This window comes from Ambystoma mexicanum, chromosome 10, assembly GCF_040938575.1.
Source record: "Ambystoma mexicanum isolate Mex_15411 chromosome 10, UKY_AmexF1_1, whole genome shotgun sequence".
Lineage (NCBI taxonomy): Eukaryota > Metazoa > Chordata > Amphibia > Caudata > Ambystomatidae > Ambystoma > Ambystoma mexicanum.
The window spans coordinates 558,213,306-558,236,257 of record NC_090932.1 but is presented as its reverse complement, the minus strand read 5'-3'; the positions used below and the strand labels follow the sequence as shown (position 1 = coordinate 558,236,257).

General features: G+C 46.4%; 1 protein-coding gene and 1 long non-coding RNA gene across 2 annotated transcripts in view; one reads left to right on the top strand and one right to left on the bottom strand.

Annotated features, from left to right (window-relative positions):
* LOC138491568 (uncharacterized) overlaps window positions 1-10,006 on the bottom strand; it is a 159,368-nt gene extending 149,362 nt beyond the window's left edge. Inside the window, exon 1 of the long non-coding RNA XR_011276040.1 lies at window positions 9,918-10,006. This is a non-coding gene — a long non-coding RNA (uncharacterized lncRNA). The remainder of the gene's footprint in view (window positions 1-9,917) is intronic.
* LOC138491567 (allantoinase, mitochondrial-like) overlaps window positions 1-22,952 on the top strand; it is a 2,117,278-nt gene that overhangs the window by 891,692 nt on the left and 1,202,634 nt on the right. The gene's annotated exons all lie outside the window — the stretch shown is intronic.

Below are 22,952 nucleotides of genomic sequence, written 5' to 3'. Positions count from 1 at the left end.
AAAGTGCAGTTCAGCACTTGGATTGTGTGCTTGTTGTTCCTGAAGGACATGTTTGATTGCAAAAATATTTGGTAAGAGAACCCTTTTAAACCAGAGACCAGCGCAGCAGTGCTGAAGTGTGGAGAGAAGAAAGTGCTATTGGGCACTTGGATTCTGTGCTTGGTTTTCCCACAGGATGTGTTTGATTGCAACACTATGTGCTAGGAGAAGCCTTTTAAATCAGAGACCAGCACGGCATCGCTGAAGTCTGTTGGGAAGAAAGTGCAGTCGGGCACTTGGTTTATGTGCGTGTTGTTCCCAAAGGACGTTTGATTGTCACACTATTTGTTAGGACAGCCCTTTTGAACCAGATACCAGCATGGCAGCGTAAAAGTATGGCAGAAAAGGTGTAGTGCACTTGGATTCTGTAATTCTTGTTCCTAGAGGACGTGCTTGATTGCAATACTATTTGCTAGAAGAACTCTTTTAAATCAGAGAGCAGTGCAGTAGCACTAAATTGCAGCAGGGAGAAAGTGCAGTTGGGTATATGGATTCTGTGCTTGTTATTCTAAGAGGATGTGTTTGATTGAAACACTATTTGCTAAGAGAACACTTTTAAGCGAGATACCAGTGTGGCAGCGCTGAAGTGCGGTAGCGTGAAAGTGCAGTTGGGTATTTGGATTCTGTACATGTTTCCGGAGAATGTGTTTGATTGCAACACTATTTTCTAAGAAAAACCTTTTAAACCAGACACCAGCATGGCAGCGCTGAAGTGCAGAGGGAAGAAAGTGCAGTTGGTTACTTGGGTTCTGTGCATGTTGTTCCCAAAGAACGTGTTTGATTGTCACACTATTTGCTAAGAGAATCCTTTTAAACAAGATACTAGCATGGCAGTGCTCAAGTGCGGCAGTGACAAGTGCAGTTGGGCATTTGGATTCAGTGCATGTTGTTCCACAAAGACGAGCTTGATTGCAGCACTATTTGCGAGGAGAACCCTTTTAAATCAGAGACCAGTGCAGCAGCGCTAAAGTGCAGCAGCGAGAAACTGAAGTTCGGCACATTGATTCTGTGCTTGTTGTTCCCAGAGTACATGTTTGATTGCAACACTATTTGCTAAAAGAACTCTTTTAAACCAGAAACCGGCGCAGCAGCAAACAAGTACTTCAGTAACAAAGTGCAGTTGGGCACTTAAATTATGTGCTTGTTTTTTCTGGAGGACGTGCTTGATTGCAACCCTATTTGCTAAGAGAAACCTTTTAAACCAGAGACCAGCGTGGCAGCGGTGAAGTACAACAGTGTGAAAGTGCAGTTGGGTATTTGGATTCTGTACTTGCTGTTCCCAGAGAATGTGTTTGACTGTAACACTATTTGCAAGAAGAACCCTTTTAAATCAGAGACCAGTGGAGCAGCGCTAAATTGCAATAGCGAGAAAGTGCAGTTGGGCACTTTCGATTCTGTGCTTGTTGTTCCCAGTGGACATCTTTGATTGCAACAATTTTTGCTGGGGTAATTATTGTAAACCAGAGACAGTACAGCAGCACTGAAGTGCCGCAGCAAGAAAGTACAGATGGTTACATGGATTCTGGGCTTGTTATTCCCAGAGGACGTGTTTGATTGCAACACTATTTGCTAGTAGAACCCTTTTAAATCAGAGACCAGTGCGGCATTGCTGAAGTGCGGCAGCGTGAAAGTGCAGTTGGGTATTTGGATTCTGTACTTGTTGTTCCCAGAGAATGTGTTTGATTGCCACACTATTTGCTAAGAAAAGCCTTTTAAACCAGAGACAAGCATGGCAACGCTAAAGTGCAGAGGGAAGAAAGTGCAGTTGGTCACTTGGTTTCTGTGCATGTTGTTCCCGAAGAACGTGTTTTATTGTCACACTATTTGCTAAGAGAATCCTTTTAAACCAGATAGCAGTTTGGCAGCATAAAATTACAGCAGCAAGAAGTGCAGTTGTGCACTTCGATTCTGTACTTGTTGTTCCCAGGCGCCATGCTTGACTGCAACATTATTTTCTAGAAGCACCCTTTTAAATCAGAGATCAGTGCAGCAGAGCTAAATTGCAGCAGCGAGAAAGTGCAGCTGGGCACTTGGATTCTGTGCTTGTTGTTCCTAGAGGACATCTTTGATTGCAGCAATTTTTGAGAGTGTAATTATTTTAAAACAGAGACCAGTACAGCAGCACTGAAGTGCGGCAGCGAAAAAGTGCTGTTGGGTTCATGGATTCTGTGCTTGTTGTTTCCAGTGGACGTATTTAATTGTAAAACTCTTTACTAAGAGAACCCTTTTAAACAAGATACGAGTGCGGCACCGCTGAAGTGTGGCAGTGTGAAAGTGCATTTGGGTGTTTGGATTCTGTACTTCTTGTTCCTGCTGTGCGTGTTTGACTGCAACACTATTTGCTAGGAGAAACCTTTTAAACCAAAAGATTAGCGCAACAGTGGTGAAGTACGGCAGCTACAAATTGCAGTTGGGCACTTGAATCCTGTGCTTGCTGTTCCAAGAGTATGTGTTTGATAGCAACACTGTTTGTTTGTTTGTTTATTTTATTTGTATAACGCTCCAAACCCGGAGGTAGAAGGGCGCTTAAGAAGATGGTTACATAGTTGTGTACATACAGATTCCAATTATAGCAGTTTACCAGGTATACAGACATGTTTGAGCAAAGGCAGGGTACTCCCCTATTGGGAGTAACTACAGTAGTTGAAAACGACAAATTACAGAATATACATATATTTGAGCCTAAGGTGGGGTTACTCCATGTTTAGGAGCCATCTGATGACGTGTTTCCTGAAGATCTGGAGGGACTCAATAGTTTTAATATGGAGTTCCAGAGTTGGGAGGCAAGTAGTGTGAGGCTAGCTCCTCCAGCTCTTTTTAAGAGGAATCTGGGTACGGACAAGCAAAGGGCATTGGAGGATCTGGTGGTTCTAGTGGCGTGTTTCAAGGAGAATTTGTTGGTGAGGTAGGGTGGGGCTATGTGGTTTAAGGCCTTGTATGTGAGGCAGATTGATTTCAGGTCGATTTTATGTCGGATGGAGAGCCATTTGCAGGATTTCCTGGCAGCGGAGATGTGCTCCCGTCTGGGAATGTTGAGTGCTGCGTGTAGTGCGTTATTTTGAAGTATTTGTAGTTTGTTGATTATAGATTGGTTGGCACCTAGGTACAGGCTGTTAGAGTAATCCAGTTTGGATTGTATGAGGGCTCTTGCAAGAGTAAGGCAACTGTTGGAAGATAGGAAGGGTCTACTGGCCCTAAAAAGTTTGCCAGTGTAAGCAGAGGCTGAGGCAATCATGTTAGTTTGTTTGGAAAGGTTGACGTTAGCATCAAGGTAAAAACCAAGCGTTTTTACGCTTTTGGCGATGGGGATGGTGTGACCATCGATAGCGATGTTGTTGTATTTAGGATTCAATTTTGCCAGGTTGCTGGGAGAGCCGACAGGGAGGAGCTCCATTTTCTCATCGTTCAGGCAGAGACCATGGGAGGCCATCCATGCCTGAATGATGGAAAATATCTTGTTTATCCGGGTGACGTCTGTCTGGTAGTTGCCTGTGATGGTAAGGAGTATCTGGGTGTCATCTGCGTAATTTGTATAGGTGACACCCAGACGGTCCAGTTGGTCAAATAGTGGCTTTGTAAATATGTTATACAAAGTGGGGGAGACACAGGAGCCTTGTGGGACTCCGCAGGAGATGGGGATGAGGTCTGCTGCATCTGTAGCTGAGAAGACATGCATGGTTCTGTTTGCCAGAAAGGATTGTATCCATGTGACTGCAGCAGAGGAGAAGTGAGCTGCTGTGGCTAGGTGGCTGCAGAGGATTTTATGGTCGACCAAGTGCAGCAGCGAGAAACTGAAGTTCGGCACATTGATTCTGTGCTTGTTGTTCCCAGAGTACATGTTTGATTGCAACACTATTTGCTAAAAGAACTCTTTTAAACCAGAAACCGGCGCAGCAGCAAACAAGTACTTCAGTAACAAAGTGCAGTTGGGCACTTAAATTATGTGCTTGTTGTTTCTGGAGGACGTGCTTGATTGCAACCCTATTTGCTAAGAGAAACCTTTTAAACCAGAGACCAGCGTGGCAGCGGTGAAGTACAACAGTGTGAAAGTGCAGTTGGGTATTTGGATTCCGTACTTGCTGTTCCCAGAGAATGTGTTTGACTGTAACACTATTTGCAAGAAGAACCCTTTTAAATCAGAGACCAGTGGAGCAGCGCTAAATTGCAATAGCGAGAAAGTGCAGTTGGGCACTTCGATTCTGTGCTTGTTGTTCACAGTGGACATCTTTGATTGCAACAATTTTTGCTGGGGTAATTATTGTAAACCAGAGACAGTACAGTAGCACTGAAGTGCCGCAGCAAGAAAGTACAGATGGTTACATGGATTCTGGGCTTGTTATTCCCAGAGGACGTGTTTGATTGCAACACTATTTGCTAGTAGAACCCTTTTAAATCAGAGACCAGTGCGGCATTGCTGAAGTGCGGCAGCGTGAAAGTGCAGTTGGGTATTTGGATTCTGTACTTGTTGTTCCCAGAGAATGTGTTTGATTGCCACACTATTTGCTAAGAAAAGCCTTTTAAACCAGAGACAAGCATGGCAACGCTAAAGTGCAGAGGGAAGAAAGTGCAGTTGGTCACTTGGTTTCTGTGCATGTTGTTCCCGAAGAACGTGTTTTATTGTCACACTATTTGCTAAGAGAATCCTTTTAAACCAGATAGCAGTTTGGCAGCATAAAATTACAGCAGCAAGAAGTGCAGTTGTGCACTTCGATTCTGTACTTGTTGTTCCCAGGCGCCATGCTTGACTGCAACATTATTTTCTAGAAGCACCCTTTTAAATCAGAGATCAGTGCAGCAGAGCTAAATTGCAGCAGCGAGAAAGTGCAGCTGGGCACTTGGATTCTGTGCTTGTTGTTCCTAGAGGACATCTTTGATTGCAGCAATTTTTGAGAGTGTAATTATTTTAAAACAGAGACCAGTACAGCAGCACTGAAGTGCGGCAGCGAAAAAGTGCTGTTGGGTTCATGGATTCTGTGCTTGTTGTTTCCAGTGGACGTATTTAATTGTAAAACTCTTTACTAAGAGAACCCTTTTAAACAAGATACGAGTGCGGCACCGCTGAAGTGTGGCAGTGTGAAAGTGCATTTGGGTGTTTGGATTCTGTACTTCTTGTTCCTGCTGTGCGTGTTTGACTGCAACACTATTTGCTAGGAGAAACCTTTTAAACCAAAAGATTAGCGCAACAGTGGTGAAGTACGGCAGCTACAAATTGCAGTTGGGCACTTGAATCCTGTGCTTGCTGTTCCAAGAGTATGTGTTTGATAGCAACACTGTTTGTTTGTTTGTTTATTTTATTTGTATAACGCTCCAAACCCGGAGGTAGAAGGGCGCTTAAGAAGATGGTTACATAGTTGTGTACATACAGATTCCAATTATAGCAGTTTACCAGGTATACAGACATGTTTGAGCAAAGGCAGGGTACTCCCCTATTGGGAGTAACTACAGTAGTTGAAAACGACAAATTACAGAATATACATATATTTGAGCCTAAGGTGGGGTTACTCCATGTTTAGGAGCCATCTGATGACGTGTTTCCTGAAGATCTGGAGGGACTCAATAGTTTTAATATGGAGTTCCAGAGTTGGGAGGCAAGTAGTGTGAGGCTAGCTCCTCCAGCTCTTTTTAAGAGGAATCTGGGTACGGACAAGCAAAGGGCATTGGAGGATCTGGTGGTTCTAGTGGCGTGTTTCAAGGAGAATTTGTTGGTGAGGTAGGGTGGGGCTACGTGGTTTAAGGCCTTGTATGTGAGGCAGATTGATTTCAGGTCGATTTTATGTCGGATGGAGAGCCATTTGCAGGATTTCCTGGCAGCGGAGATGTGCTCCCGTCTGGGAATGTTGAGTGCTGCGTGTAGTGCGTTATTTTGAAGTATTTGTAGTTTGTTGATTATAGATTGGTTGGCACCTAGGTACAGGCTGTTAGAGTAATCCAGTTTGGATTGTATGAGGGCTCTTGCAAGAGTAAGGCAACTGTTGGAAGATAGGAAGGGTCTACTGGCCCTAAAAAGTTTGCCAGTGTAAGCAGAGGCTGAGGCAATCATGTTAGTTTGTTTGGAAAGGTTGACGTTAGCATCAAGGTAAAAACCAAGCGTTTTTACGCTTTTGGCGATGGGGATGGTGTGACCATCGATAGCGATGTTGTTGTATTTAGGATTCAATTTTGCCAGGTTGCTGGGAGAGCCGACAGGGAGGAGCTCCATTTTCTCATCGTTCAGGCAGAGACCATGGGAGGCCATCCATGCCTGAATGATGGAAAATATCTTGTTTATCCGGGTGACGTCTGTCTGGTAGTTGCCTGTGATGGTAAGGAGTATCTGGGTGTCATCTGCGTAATTTGTATAGGTGACACCCAGACGGTCCAGTTGGTCAAATAGTGGCTTTGTAAATATGTTATACAAAGTGGGGGAGACACAGGAGCCTTGTGGGACTCCGCAGGAGATGGGGATGAGGTCTGCTGCATCTGTAGCTGAGAAGACATGCATGGTTCTGTTTGCCAGAAAGGATTGTATCCATGTGACTGCAGCAGAGGAGAAGTGAGCTGCTGTGGCTAGGTGGCTGCAGAGGATATTATGGTCGACCAAGTCGAAGGCCGCTGAGAGGTCTAAGAGGAGTAGGATAGCGGTGTTGCCTTTGTCATTAATTTCATCAATTTGGCTTTTGAGGTCAACAAGGGCAGTTTCGGTTCCGTGCTGAGGTCTGAAGCCGGATTGGCGTATACCTAGTAGTTGGTTGGATTCTAGGTATTCCTGAATTTGGAGGTATGCGACTTTGTCCAGGATTTTTAATAGGAAAGGAACTATGGTGATGGGTCTGTAGTTGGTGGGGATGGCTGGGTCGAGGGATTGTTTTTTCAGGAGTCGAAGAACCCATGATTGTTTTAGATTGCTGGGGACAGAATTGTTGAGGAATGATAGGTTGATGAGTTTTGTGATGAAGAGGGAGAGGTCTCTGGCCACGTCCTTTATGATCTGTGCGGGACAGCTATCTCCATTGCAGTTTAAGGGCTTAAGTGAGGAGATGATTTTCTGAACTTCTACCGTGGTTACTTTCTTGAATGTGAAGCCTGATTTGGTATTGCTGGGCGTAGGTGAGCCAATGTTGGTGAGTTTATTGTTAGAGAGTTGTAGGCATTTGTCCTCGATTTTAGTTTGGAGTCCTATGATTTTATTGTTAAGGGCGTTTTGGATACTGGTGCACGGTTTGTCTTTAGAGCAGGTATCCGCGGGCGGATTGGGATTTTCCAGCTCTTTTAGGATTTTAAATAATTCTTTAGTGGAGGATCCGACCTGATAAATTCTGGTGTTGTATGCCTCTCTTTTAGAGCGAATTATTTCATTTTTGTATAGGGAACATATGGTCGTGAGAGTAGATTTATTTTCAGTGGTGGGATTGGTTTTCCAGGTGAGTTGTGCTTTAGCTTTCTTTTTTCTGAGTAGCTTGAGTTTTGGGGTGTATCAGGAGTTCAGGTGAGCTCTTGGTTTGACTTTGCGAAGTTTCAGAGGGGCGATGGTGTCCATCGCCTTGGCCATGGAATCATTGAATGTGTCGACCAGTAGGTTTAGGTCAGCGTTGGGTGGGAGTGCATTGAGGGTGGGTAGGATCAAGGGTATTAGTGCTTCAGCAGTAATATTGCGTTTGTTCCTGGTAGGGCAGGCTGGAGCTAAGGGGCTATTTTTGGGCATAGGTTGGTTGGTGTTGACCTCGAGTAGGATGAGGTGGTGATCCATCCAAGTCAAAGGTGGGGGTCCTTGCAAAATGTGTTGCAGTTATGGGTCACTAGCCAGTCAATGATTCTGCCTTTCTGGTGGGTGGGGTGGACAATGAGTTGTACGAAGCCAAGTTCTGTTAGTGCATTGGCTAGGGATGCGGCAGGTGTGTCGTTGGGGTCGCAGTAACCTAGGTTGAGGTCCCTCAGGATGATGATTTGTGCTGAGGGCTTGGTGTTTTCAGCAATGAGGGATGTGATGTCTTCTTCGAAGACCCCAGGGGGGCCTGGAGGTCTGTATATGACGTGGAGAGTGATAGTGCTTGTAGTGGAGGTTTGCAACTTGATAGTGAGTAGTTCGCAGGAAGTGAGGGAAACTGAGGCCGCTGATCTGAAGTTTAAAGGGGATTTGTAGATAATAGCTACGCCTCCTCCCCTCCCGTTGGGTCTATCGGCTCTGAGGATGCTGTAATTATCTGGGATGGCTAAAGATAAGTGTGGTCCGGATGCATCGTGAAGCCAGGTTTCTGTTAAGGCTAGGAAGTCTAGGTCATTGGTGAGAATGATGTCGGCTATTTTAATGGGGTGGGCAGCGAGGGATCTGACATTGAGTAGTGCTCCCTTTAGTGGTGGTGGTGTGGGTTTGTTGGGGGCCTTGTGTTCCTTATAGTTTTTGGAGTTGAGTTTGGCAGTGGGCTTGCTGGTTATGTTAGATAGTTTAGTGCCTAGTCTATTGTTGTGGGTTGTGAGACTGGGAGAGAGAGAGGGGGTAGGTCCCGGAGGCTTGAGGCTGGCAAGAGGCTTGGTGTGGTTAGGCATGGTGTTGGGTTTGAGGTGGCTGTTTGTAGTGTTGGTGGTGGGGCCTATGATGGTGGGTGATGTGGGGGGCAGGTGGTGAGTGGGTGGGAACGGGGGAGTCGTGGTAGGAAGGGTGTGGGGCATGGTATGGGATGATGTCTAGGACAGGCGAGTTTAGCCAGGCCGTTCCTGTAGGCTGTGTAGTTATTAGCGCTACAAGGTACATTGTCCACTATGACACAGAAGGGGAACATGATAGGTGTTAGCCAGGTGAACATAGTGTGGCTGCGGGGGTGCAGAGGCAGAGAGCAAACCGCCACACAGCTGGATTCCTGAGCACCAGGGAACCAGGATGTCACAGGGTTGCAAGTTAGCACCTGGATTCGGAGTTGCACAGGGCACAAAATATCACAAGGTTTCAAATTGGCACCTAAATTCGGAGTTGCGCAGGGCACAAAATATCACAGGGTTGCAAATTGGCACCTAAATTCGGAGTTGCGCAGGGCACAAAATATCACAGGGTTGCAAATTGGCACCTAAATTCGGAGTTGCGCAGGGCACAAAATATCACAGGGTTGCAAATTGGCACCTAAATTCGGAGTTGCGCAGGGCACAAAATAACACAGGGTTGCAAATTGGCACCTAAATTCGGAGTTGCGCAGGGCACAAAATATCACAGGGTTGCAAATTGGCACCTAAATTCGGAGTTGCGCAGGGAACAAAAAATCACAGGGTTGCAAATTAGCAGCTAAATTCGGAGTTGCGCAGGGCACAAAATATCACAGGGTTGCAAATTAGCAGCTAACGTTTACAAAACAGTACAGAAATTCGTGTAAGCAGAGGAGCAACATAAAGGTAGGATATAGTATTGATAAAAACGTAGTATAGCTCATGTTTGAGAGGCTAATCATGCATGCTTAAGTGAAGGAGGAAATAGGCATTCCGCGGTGGGCAATCGGTAAGAAGGGAGGAGGACCATAGTTGAGCTTGATATAACATGCGGGTGGCAAGGCGTACTAATGTGCAGTCTACAAGATACAGTTAGGTTCGTAGTGAGTAACAGGTGTGCGGCAGGCAATATGCAGGGCATAGCAGTAGGTAAAGGTGTTGCACAAATGTTTTTGGTCATAGTAGCAAGTTCGAGGTGAGACAGTGCTGGCGCCTTATCAGGCGAAGTTAGATAATTGCGTACAGTGATGCACGTTAGCAGATCACCATGCATTGTATGGCACTCATGGTAACAGTAATATTTCTAGCAAACGGGGCGTCATGCGCGAAGTGCAGGAATGGTGTTAAGACGTGTTTAGAGGATGGCTTTGTGTCGGCAGCGCATAGATGGGCATTATCATTGTTAATACTCGCAGACCAGTACTTACGTGGCCGCGGATGCCATATACGAAGTGTTCCTCCTCTGCCCGACACGGATAGGCACAGACAGGTGGGTGGCTTTTAATGCGTGCCTTCGAATATGTGCCGGCTCACGCGGCCTTCCGGCTCGCTGTGGGGAGGACGTCGGAATCTCCTCCAATAGAACGCGATGTGCGTTCGTGCTGGTTGCTACGCAACCGATAAACAAAATAGCACAGCGGCCATTTTAGGCTGCTCCTCATGGAGGGCCTGGCCTCGGGGGACACTATTTGCTACTAGAACTCTTTTAAACCAGAGACCAGCGTGGCATCACTGAAGTGCGGCAGCGTGAAAGTGCATTTGGGTCTTTGGATTGTGTATTTATTTTTCCTGGAGGACATGTTTGATTGCAGTACTATTTGCTAAGTGAACCCTTTTAAACCAGATTCCAGCATGGCAGCACTGAAATGCAGCAGTGAGAAACACAGTTGTGCACTTTGATTATATGCTTGTTGTTTCCAGAGGATGTTTTTGATTGCAACGCTATTTGCCGAGAGAACGCTTTTAAACCAGAGACCAGCGCAGCAGCAGTGACGTATGGCAGTGACAATGTGCAGTTGGGCACTTGAATTGTGTGCTTGTTGTTCCCGGAGGACCTGTTTGATTTCAAAACTATATGCTAATAGAAACCTTTGAAACCAGAGACCAGTGTGGCAGTGCTGAAGTGCAGTAGTTACAAAGTGCAGTTGTACACTTGGATTGTTTGCTTTTTTGTTCCCGGAGGACTTGTTTGATTGCAACACTATTTTCTAAGAGAATCCTTTTAAACCAAAGACCAAGGTGGCAATGGTGAAGTGTGGTAGCGAGAAAATTCAGTTGGACAATTGGATTCTGTACTTGTTGTTCCCATACAACATTTTATTATTCCAACACTATTTGCAGGGTCATTCTTTTTAACCAGAGACCAGCACAGCAGCACTGAAGTGCGGCAGAGAAAAGTGCAGTTGGGCACATGGGTTCTGTGCTTGTTGTTTTCATACAACATGTTTGATTGCAACACTATTTGCGAGGGAAATTCTTTTAAACTAGAGTCCAGCACAGCAGCACTGAAGTACGGCAGAGCGAAAGTGCAGTTGGGCACATGGGTTCTGTGCTTGTTGTTTCCATACAACATGTTTGATAGTACCACTATTTGCGAGGGTAATTCTTTTAAACCAGAGACCAGCATAGCAGCAATGAAGTGCGGCAGAGAGAAAGTGCAGTTGGGCACATGGGTTCTTTGCTTGTTATTCCCATACAACCTGTTTGATTGCAGCTCTATTTGCCAGGAGAACCCCTTTAAACCACAGACCTGCACGACATCGCTGAAGTGCGGCAGTGTGAAAGTGCAGTTGGGTATTTTTATTCCGTAATAGTTTTTCCCAAAAATGTGTTTGATTGCAATACTATTTTCTAAGTGAACAACTTTAAATCAGATTCCAGCATGGCAGCACAGCGAGAAGTGCAGTTGGGCACTTGGATTCTGTGTTTGTTGTTCGTGTAGCAGGTGTTTGATTGCAATACTATTTGCTAGGAGAACCCTTTTAAACCAAAAACTAGCGCGGGCACGCTGAAGTGCTGGAGGAAGAAAGTGCAGTTGGACACGTGGATTCTGTGCTTGTTGTTCCTGGAGGATGTCTTTGAATGCAGCACTATTTGCTAGGAGAACCCTTTTAAACCAGAGACCAGCACGGAAGTTCGGCAGCGAGAAGTGTATTTGGGCACTTGTATTCTGTGCTTGTTGTTCCCGGAGAATGTGTTTGATTGCAACACTATTTGCGAGAAGAACCCTTTTAAATCAGAGACCAGTGCATCAGCACTAAAGTGCGGCAGCGAGAAACTGAAGTTGGGTACATGGATTCTGTGAATGTTGTTCCCAGAGGATATGTTGTTTGCAATGCTATTTGCTAAAAGAATAATTTTAAACCAGAGATCAGCGCAGCAGCGGTGAAGTACGACAGCAACAAAGTGTTGTTGGGCACTTGAATTCTGTGCTTGTTGTTCCTGGAGGACATGTTTGATTGCAACACTATTTGCTAAGAGAACACTTTTAAACCAGAGACCAGGACGGCAGTGCTGAAGTGTGGAAGTGAGAAAGTGCAGTTGAGCACTTGGATTGTGTGCCTTCGTTCCTGGAGGACATGCTTCATTGCAACACTGTTTGCAAAGATAACCCTTTTAAAGCAGAGACCAGCGTGGCAGCAGTGAAGCGCGACCGTGTTAATGTGCATTTGGGTGTTTGGATTCTGTACTTTTTGTGTTCCTGGGGGACTTGTTTGATTGCAACACTATTTGCTATTATAACCCTTTTAAACCAGAGACCAGCACGGCATCGCTGAAGTGCAGCAGCGTGAAAATGCAGTTGGGTATTTGGATTCTGCACGTGTTGTTCCTGGAGAATGTGGTTTAATTGCAAAACTATTTGCTAAGAAAACCCTTTTAAACCAGAGACCAGCATGGCAGCGCTGAAGTGCAGCGGGAAGAAAGTGCAGGTGGTCACTTGGTTTCTGGGCTTGATGTTCCCAGAGGACGTGTTTAATTGCAAAACTATTTACTAAGAGAACCCTTTTAAACAAGATACCAGTGCGGCACCAGTGAAGTGCAGCAGTGTGAAAGTGCATTTGGGTGTTTGGATTCTGTACTTTTTGTTCCTGCAGGGCGTGTTTGACTGCAACACAATTAGCTGGGGTAATTCTTTTAAACTAGAGACTAGCATAGCAGCCCTGAAGGTCTGCAGTGAGAAAGTGCAGTTGGGCACATGGATGCTGTACTTGTTGTTCCCGTGCAACGTGTTTGATTGTAGCATTATTTGCTAGGAGAACTCTTTTAAACCAGAGACCAGCATGGCAGCAGTGAAGAGCAACAGTGTGAAAGTGCAGTCGGTTATTTGAATTCTCTACTTGTTGATCCCAGAGAATGTATTTCATTGCAATGCTATGTTGGGTGTCCTGACCCACGTTTGAGCTATCATGCTGCAACCTTTGGTGCTGTGGGCTTAGAAAATCCAAGATGGCCAAAAAGCCCACAAGTGCGCCAGAATCCAGGAGAACCACGCAGTTTGTGCGCACACCAAAATGGTTACCTCACTTGCCACCCACCAGTGTAAAGAAAGATCTTTGTTAACAAAATCCACTGTTACTGATGTCAAAAAGTTGCTGAAATCGTGGCTCACCGGACCACTTTAAAGATTCAACCCTTTTGTGGGGTTCCACATAACCATTTTACTGTAAGGAGCCCCATCAAAACAATGTTAAGCAAGGATTTACTACCATGTAAGAACCATTCCTGTTTGGAATGCATTAATCCAAGAAAGATCCCAAAAATGGATGCAGTACCAACAAAATCCTCAAGGCGGCGCTAGCGGTCTAAACTCTGACAGGGAAACTGCATGTCAGGAGTTGCAGGAGAGGCCTATACATCAAAGGCTGGGAGTTAATTAAAATCTTAACCACATGCTGTTCCCAGAAGACAATCTGATTTAATTAACAGGCCAAAGGCTGGGAAACCTCTCACCTCCAGAGATTCACACCACAGCCCAGGATATCACATGGTCATAATAACCAAATGCAAAGTGACCCCCTGGTCTGCTGACCTCAACCTCCTGGAGACCACACAATAGGCTCTCGCACTTGAATAGAATATGTTGATTTTGACTGTTTCCTGTTAACAAAGGCCTGCCTGCCAGAAGACACATGTGATCACTGACCCACCCCAGTCTTGGAGGCGGACTCCAACACTCTGAGAACTGAATTGAAAGCAAAATATATATTTTACAGAAACACTGATAACTCTTTGTAATCAAATGACAGGAATGTATAACTTTGAGAGCCTTCATTTAAAAAATGTACCTTCGATTCAAGCCCAAACTCCAATTTGTGTGATGTTCTGGGGCAAAACCCTGCTATTTATGTATACTACAGACTCTGTGTTTAAGCTAGAGACATGGTAATTTACTGGAGTATGTATGGACAGGCCGTGTACATGTGTATAAATCTGGAGAAAAATCCAATATTGGTAACCCGACCAAAAAGTGAAATATGTTGCCATTTTTGAACCCAAGCTCCTAGAAACGACAGAATTGGAACAGGGGCTACCATCAGTAAATGCATGATGTGTGTATGCAATGCCAAACAACTGTCTATCGGGGAAATATGTCTTTAGGTCAAATATAGATTGTGTGTAATTTGACAGGGGAGTGTCCTTTCTGCAAGCCATTAAATGACATCGCTCTGACACTCCACTTCTTTTCCCCAATCAAGAGAGAAAGGAAAGCTTGACCAATGGCCAGTTGAGAGAGGGGCTGGCTAGTGATGCTGCACACACACCCACTTTCAAAAGACATAAAAAGAGCCACTAGAAGCTAGAGAGGACATTCAATTCCATTTGCTGCGGAGCATGCTGATCGACGACTTCACATCCAGAGATCCAGACTTCAAATCCATCAACCTCCAGAACCTGTAGCAGTACCTAGAAAGCAGAGCAGTATCCAGAATCCAGAGAGGCTAGACCAGCAGAGCAGAGCTGACCCAGACCGCTGTTAGCAGAACCAGAGAGCTGACCCAGATCACTGTGAAGTGCCGAGACCAGACCGGAGTCCAGTCCAAAACCTGACCAGATCCGTGACGAGGCCTATTTCTAAATATATTGTGAGTACCTAGCAGAACTGTGCAGAACCCAATCTCTTAGTTAAAATAATCTAATGCAAGCTATTTTAATCTAACCAGAAATGCCTCCTAGAAGTTGTCACCTGTCATTTTTAAAAGCTGTCACCTGTCATTTTCTAGCTGCAAGCTGTAACCTGTCGCTTTGAACTTTTAAAATTTCAAATCCGAAAAACAAACTTCACAAAATCATTCATAACTCTGGAACCGTGTGTGCTAGGAACTTGGTTTAACTTTCCTCTGAAAGCTTAGAATCTTATCTTTCCCACAAGCCTAGGACAGACTTCCTACGCCTTATACTTTCTCCGTAATCACGATTCTCACACTCGCGAATTTTACCGCGATTTGCGATTTGGTTAAAAATCCAGCCACGTGTGAAAACAGCAGCTTCATTGCTTTCCTTTGCCAAAAATTTGTTTAACCTGCTAGTTACTCCTAGATCCTTGCTAAAGTGAGCCTGAACTCATCCCAAGTATATTTCACTCACCCTGAACCTCCTAAAGGGAATTGAAACCATTTTCAGCATATTTCTCACTGCATTGTCACCATATTCAAAGCATTTTGCCTGTGTTTCAAAACTCCTATCTGTTGTATAAGCTGCTGGGGGGGAATTGAACTGAATTCTATTTGATTGCATTCCTAAGAACTGTGTCATCTTCATCTCCTTACAGTGCATAAAAGGGGGGGTGAATTGTCCAAGAAAGTGATTACATTGTCTTTTGCTGAAATCCTATCAAGTTATTTTCTGTACTGCATTTCATCCCACATTGCATCCATTTGAAACCATAAAAGTATTGTTGCTATCGTATCCATCCTATAACCACTCATCATTGATTATAAAGAAGTGTGCTAGTGCCGGACTACCCATTATTGATTACTGCTCAGATTAAGTGTGATATTCAATTATTAATTTATTATAAAGTGTGATATATATAAATTATCAAATAAACCGTTTAAACTTGCAAAACAGAACTACTTTGTGGCTCAGTGGGGTCAGGGGGATTCCAAGAGAGGGGTGTTATATAGGGCTAGTCATCCAGAACGCATGAACTGGACATAAAGATATATCAATAAGGGTTTCCATTCAGTATCCCAGACTAGGCATTGACTTAGCTGTAGTGTTGAATTGAATCCTCTTACAAATTGGGGGCTCGAGCCAGACGTTTGGGTTAGATCTATCACTTGTGCAGATTAATACAGCGTGCCAGCTGACCACATACACATATCCGGTCGGATCACCACGCTGTGTTACGCTGTAAAGCACTCCTCAAAGGAACGCTCTAAGGGAAAGGTCTGTTTTGCAAAAATAAAATACAAACTTCTGTAAGTCAGGACAGAGACCAATCTCTAGAATGACGACCTTGGTAGATATGAAAATAGCCAGAGAACACTTCTTACATAAGCTATTTGTGAGAGGTGAGTGGACTCATCAGGACCAAACGGTCTGGTTGCATGCAATCGCGCCACAGGTCACTGAAACAGGGTCAGATAAATGGGGAGATCAGGGTCCCCTACATGTGGCCCTGAGTGAACTATACATGGCCCCGAAGGCCAAGGATGAGCACCACAAGATTGCCAGGGTAGCGGCATATTTATATTTACATATGGGAGCCATGCAGGACAAATGTGCTGAAGGCCAAGATCTGGCGAGTAGGCAACTGCTGGCATTACAGAAGGCCCAATCTGATCTGGACTCTTCTGAGCAGAGGCTGCTCAGGAGACAGGAGTCAGAAAATGACAGCAGACGGTACATCACTAAAATAAAGGAGGATATGGATGTGCTGCAACAGGAAAAGGCGGGCCAGGATACCAGATTTCTGGCCTTGCAGACGGAGTACCAAGAAGGTTTGGACTCCCTACTGCAGAGCCAGAAAAAGCTGGAGCAACAGTTAGACTTCAATAGGGCAGGTGCTGAGCAGGTAGTCACCCTGCAAAGCCACCTAGATAGGGAGAAGGCAGAGAGCAATAAACTGATTTTAAAAGACCTGGATACCCAGGCAGTGTTTGACCAGGAGCGCCAGAAAACTGGTGCCTTCCAAAGGCAAAGGGACGACCTGGCGGCACAGATGCAGGCTCTTAGTCAGGAAAGGGATACCTTAGGCCAGGAAGTCTGCCACTTAAAAAGGAAAATGGAAGAACATCACCTGGCCCTCCAGGGACTGGGTGACCTCCAAAAAGAACACGAGAACTTGTTAGAGCACACCAGGAAGGTGGAGGGTGCTCTGGCAAGAAAGGAGCAGGCCAATAGGGACACAGCTCAGGAGGTAACCCTCCTGCAGCAAAGACTGGCCCAGTGCTCCAGGACCAATCAGGAAACGCAGAGAGAGAATGAGGCTCTCTGCCAGCACAATGATAGGCTCCAACAACAGGTAGCGATGCAGGAGAGACTGATAGAGTCTAGTAAGGCCTTAACTGAGGAACTGAAGGCGCAGGCTCTTGCATTGCAACAGGGAGCAGGGGCGGATAGAGACCAGTTTCGCTGGGAAAGTGAAACTCCTGAGCATAACCTCAGGAGCCCTAGTTCCAGAGGCATTTATATCTCTCAGTCTCTGGACTCTGCCACCCCCCTGTCCCCTGGCGCACATGAGCACCGGGCCACAGGGATGGCAGATTACTATCCAGCCAGAAGCATGGGGCTCATAGGCCAGTACCTCCCAGGAATGGGTGGGCGGGCATCCTGGTATGGGCACCCAAGCACAGTGCAATTTAGTGGGGAACCCCAGGAGAATAGGCCCATTAAGGGCATCCTGAAAACTTCTGCCCAGTTAGGTCAGTGGGGGGGGGTACCCATCAAATCCTGGCAGCAAGGAGGAATCTGAAGACTCCTCTGAACGGCGCAGGACACAGGAGACCAGGTCCCCACATTCTGCCAGCCATTCCCAGGCTCGCAGAATCCGGGAAAACCTGGAAGATCAGACAGGAACCTCTGGGAGCAGTGCCTCTGAGTCAGAGGATGAATGGACAAGGGTTACCCGAACCAAAAAGGCCAATAAGGCAAAAAGGGCCTTGCTTAAGGACCCATTGAAACAGATTAAGGCAATCAGGAGTGTCATCACGCCTTATCATAAGAACGCCAAGTACTCTGTTTGGGAACACTTGGAGCTCTATGAGCAAATGATGGAGACTTTCCATTTGAAGGACAGCAGTAGCTGCATCCAGTACGTCAAATGGACATTCTCCCCAGAATACTCCAGTTTCTTTGCGGGCTGGAGGACTAAAATCATTTAAGATGGTCCACCTATAAGGCGGCCATCTTGAAACATTTTTCTGTTCACAGAAATCCTCAAGAGGCTCGCAAGGCAGCCTACAATTTGCAATGTGGGGAGGATCAGGCCCCACAAGAATTCGTGCAAGAACTGAAACGTGCTTTTGCGCAGACCACCAGAAGGGTGCGCACAGACAGCAGAGAATTTGTCAATACATTTTTCCATGCCTTGCCCAAATATATAATGACCCAGCTCGTGAGAGATTTTCATGAGAAAAGATCTTTAGACTGGGTCATTGAACAGGCTACCTGGATCTATGAGGTGCAGAAGCCCATAGAAAATAAAAGCAATACCCAGAAAAATCCCAAAACCAACAGCACCCCTGCTGCTGCCAAGGTGGCAGAGGTAAAGGTCACCCCCGTTTTGGATTTGTTATGTTATGTTATGTTACTTTGCATTTGGAGATGGGGGGCCTAAAAACCTACCTGCACCTAATAATGCTAGGCCCAGAAGGTCCTCGGGCCAGTCACAGACAGGGAGTCGAGGAGGTAGTCCCACAAATGGGGTCCCCCGTTCCCCTGACTATGTAAGTCCCCACTATAAGGGAAACCGACCAATCCTGGGTTATGTGTGGACTCCTCCAGCCCAAGGGGGGGATCCAGCCAAGCACCTGACCCGGGGAACTTCCCTCCTAACTTCCCCAAGGAGGGCAGAAATTCTCCAAATCCTGGGCAGAACTTTTTCCCCAGGTATCCACCCAATTTCCAGCCCCAAAATCATCCATCCTTCTTCCCCCAATTCCCTGAGCCCAGACAACCTAATCCGGGAGAGGGGAGGCCAAGGGTGGAGGGGTACCAAAATCTTTCCAACCAGAGGTACTACCAGAGAAGGGATAGCTACCCTTCCCGGGATCAGCCCAGGGGAGAAAATAGAGCCCCGTATCAGCCTGAGCGGGTTTCCCAGTTAGAGCGCCAGGTCCAAAATATGGCACGGGATCTGGGTCACATACTGAGGGCTCAACAGAACCCTCAGATGAGCATGCCACCGCAGAATGCCCCAAACTCTGGACCTGGTGCTCCAGAACAATGACGGGGGCTGCACCCCGATAACACACCAGTTCCCAGGGAGGAGGCACAAGGGGAAGGGGGGTGTAAAGCCTTGGAGGAAGCTTCCTTCCCAGCTTGTAAACAGCCCCTGGAAAACCCGGAACCGGAAACAAAATCTCCTGCCCCTGAAAGCCCGCCTCCCAAGGAGCAGAGGGGGGGTAGGAGAAACAAAGGACCCAAACAGACCCACTTTGTGGAGGAGGTACAGGTCTTCCAATTTGAGGGAGAGGGATCCTCAGAGGATCCTGGGGAAAGGACCTTCTCCTTCAGAGATGGGGGAACTCCTCCCAAGGAAAAATGGGTCCCAAGGGATGTCAATTCAGACTGGGGAGATATGGAGACTGAGCTACCGCCGCCCATCATCTCGCCCCAGAACCCACAATACCGAAATCCCCTGGTTCAAACCCATCCTGGTGACTGCCTCCAAAAAGGGGGGGGCGGCCCAGAACCGGAACCAGGGGAACCCACAATGGCTCTGATCTCCAGTTGCCAACTTTTTCTTTCAGATTCCCAAGGCTCTTCACAGAATTCTGCCCAAATCTCTTCGCTAGCAATGTCCAAAACCAGAAAGTTAGCCCACCAGTTGTCCAAAAATGTGCATTATCTGTGCCCCCTTGAGGAGAAGGAGGGAAGATACTATGCCCCGGTACAAGTACAGGGGCAGGGTACAATTTTGGCACTGGTGGACACTGGATCCCAAGCTACCCTTCTGTCCAAAAGGGCCTTTGATGAACTGAATGCAGGAAGGCGAGGGAATTACCAAATTCCTCTCACCTCACTTCCTGGACAACTCCAGAACTTTGACGGGAAGGAAATTCCCGTCGAGGGGACGGCAGATTTGGACATTAAAATTGGGCGACACAAGTTGAAACACCCAGTCATAGTTGTGACTCCAGAGGGCACCCCTTGTTTACTAGGGAATAACCTCCTGAGAAGGTTGTCACCCCTAATAGATTGCGTAAACAAGGTCCTCTGGACCCAGACTAGCCGACCCATAAAATTAAAACAGAGTGTCAACCATGTTAGTTTAAACGGCACCTGCCACATGGTTGAACAAAAAATCTGACCAAGTAGAATTTCACTTCCAGAACAACCAAATTCCAGACGTGACAGTAATAGCAGTAGGACAACAGACTGGTGATGGAGGGTCCTCTCTATTTCTGAAAATCAACCTCCCTTCCAGTTTAAGGTGGTATTCCACACTGGAAGGAAACACCCTGAAATTCTTTACTAATCCACAATCAGAAACTCCCACTCCTATAGTCCAGAAAGATGTGAAATCAGCTCAGAGCCTGGCTGATATTCAGCAAATTGGAGAGCAGTTGTTCATCCCTGTTCAGTTAAATGATGGGAAGGACTCTGTTCTCGCTCGAGTGTGTGTGAACAACGGTAAGAGCTTCATCAGCGAAGCCATGTTCCGCCAACTCCCAAAAGATCCAGCCATTCCCACATTCAAACTGATAGACAAATGGGAAATGGACCTGGAAGCACCCAATTCCAAACATCTCCTGCCAAGCAGGTGTATGCTCAAAATCTCCATTGGCAACAAGAGCATAGTCCACAATTGTTGGGTCGTGCGAGACGTCACTGCCGCTTTTTACTTAGGCAGTGACATTCTCAATCGCTTTGCCATTAGTTTGGACCTAATAAACTTCAGAGCTTGGTCCCGATTAGCGGATAATCCCATGGGCTTTGATGATCCAGAAAAAGCATTTAGGTCAGCTCAATTGCTACCTTATGCAGTTGAGATTCAGATCAAAGAGGAAGTCACCATCCCAGAAAGGACCCGACAATTCTCCCTGGAAGTGAAAGTTAAAAGAGGACAACATTTGAAAAACCCTGATGCTTACATACATCTAAATGCTTCTCTCCAACAGCAAGGGTTGGGGGTAAACCCGACTCCATTAGACAACATAGAACATGACACCATTCTAATAGAGGTGGATAACAGCGACTTAAAGAGTATTACTCTAGCCGCAGGCACCATTATTGGAATGGCGGTTGATGACCGACATTTTTCCATCGATTTAGGAAATGAACTGTTAGGACCAATCCCCAAGGACTGTTTTGACAGTGACAGTGAGGACAATACAACACCAGACAGGATTTTTACCCTCCATGGGGGGAACTTCCTGGTGTACACTTCTTGCCCTTATGGTAAGGAAGATGTGACTTGTTACTTCAGGAGGGATGAGGTGATTTTCCAGGTCCATGAGGGCTGCCTTTCCCACCTGAAGCCTCCAGTCCAAATCAGCACTCTGACCAGGGACTTCTCCACCCAGCTGGAGGAGGCCGCTGAGATAGCCAAACCAGAAGTCTTTCCAGGCTTCAGGCAGATGGTGGAAGAGAGAGTCAACCTAGCTGATGCCTGTGTGACTCTGGAACAGAAGCAAAAGTTGAAACAAGTCTTCTTGGATTTCCAAGATCTCTTTGCGGTAGACTCATATGACTGTGGTCGCACCAACATCCACACAACAACAATCCCCACGGACCAAGGCATGACTCCAGTGTTTGTGAAGCAATATCGCTTGCCTTTCGCATCAATGGAGTCCCTTACTGAAATAATTAAGAACCTTGAGTCCAGGGGAATAATCCGTCCCGTCCACAGCACCTTCAATAATCCGGTGCTGGGAATATTAAAGCCAAACGGCCAGTGGAGACTCTGCGCTGACCTTAGGGAGCTCAACAAACGGGTCCATACTTCCCGATGGCCTCTTCCCTACATTGACCAAGGGCTGGCCCAGATTCAGGGGTCACAGGTATTCATTGCAATAGACCTCACCAATGGATACTGGACCGTGCCGGTCAGTAGGGAGGACCAATACAAGCTGGCTTTTACCTTTGGGGGCCAGCAGTATACATGGACCCGGACTCCCTTCGGATACCTCAACTCCGGCAATGAATTCAACATTTTCCTACATAAGGCCATGCCCGACCTGGGTGCGAGGGGTAACCTGGCTTATGTAGATGATGTCCTCATCAAAAGTTCATCTGTGGAGGAACACATAGCGGAGATCCGTTATGTTCTGACCCAGTTGAGGGCCGCCGGAGCAAAACTTTCCTTTCAGAAAGCACAGTGGTGTAGAACCCGTGTTAATTTCTTGGGGCATGAGATTACTCCTCAGGGTCTCTGTCCCCAGGAAAAGAAAGTGGAAGCACTTCAGAAACTGAAAGACCCCGCAACTCTGCGGGAACTAAGGAGCCTCCTTGGACTGACTAATTACAGCAGAAAGTTCATTGAGGGCTACGCAGAGATCACCAGACCCCTGATTCATCTCCTGAAGGGGGGGGTCAAGTGGGAATGGGGTCCAGAACAAGCCGAGGCGGTAAAACAACTCAAGAGAAGCCTCTCACAAGCGCCTTGCCTAGCTTACCCTGTCAGAAACAAGGAGTTCTTCCTGGAGACGGGGTTCTCTAATACGTGCTTGACGGCAGTATTATACCAAAAGCATGACAAGGTCAATAAAGTAATCTCCTATGCGAGCAAAACTTTCTCCTCTGTGGAGGAAAAATTCAACGATTGTGAGAAGGCACTCCTGGCAACGGTGTGGGCATTGAAGAATTACCGCCCGTTTATCCATGGGGAACACATCACAGTGGAGACTCCACACCAGCCTCTGCAATATCTCCAAAGTGACAGAATCCGGGCCGGAAATGTGAGTAATTCCCGAATTACTTCCTGGATTCTGTCAATGCAAGGCTTTCCTGTGGAGGTCAGATATGGCCAAAACAAGAAGAGTCCCCTCGCGCAAGGTCTAGCTGACTTGCATGATTGTGCCAGAGAAAACTGTCTCGAGGACGAAAGTCTAAAAATCAAGGACAACACGGAGGCATACCTTAATTCCCCACACAAAGTCTTTGAAGAGGACAAGTCTGAGGGAATGCCCACTGTCTATGTGGATGGATGCCCGTACCATGTTGACAACGACGGGGAGAAAGAACTGGTGGCTGGCGTAGGGAATGCATGGGTGAAGGAGTTCCCAGAACCCTCCGCTGGATACAAAATTGGTCCCCGAAGTAGTCAGGTGGCAGAATTGATGGCTGTGCATCAG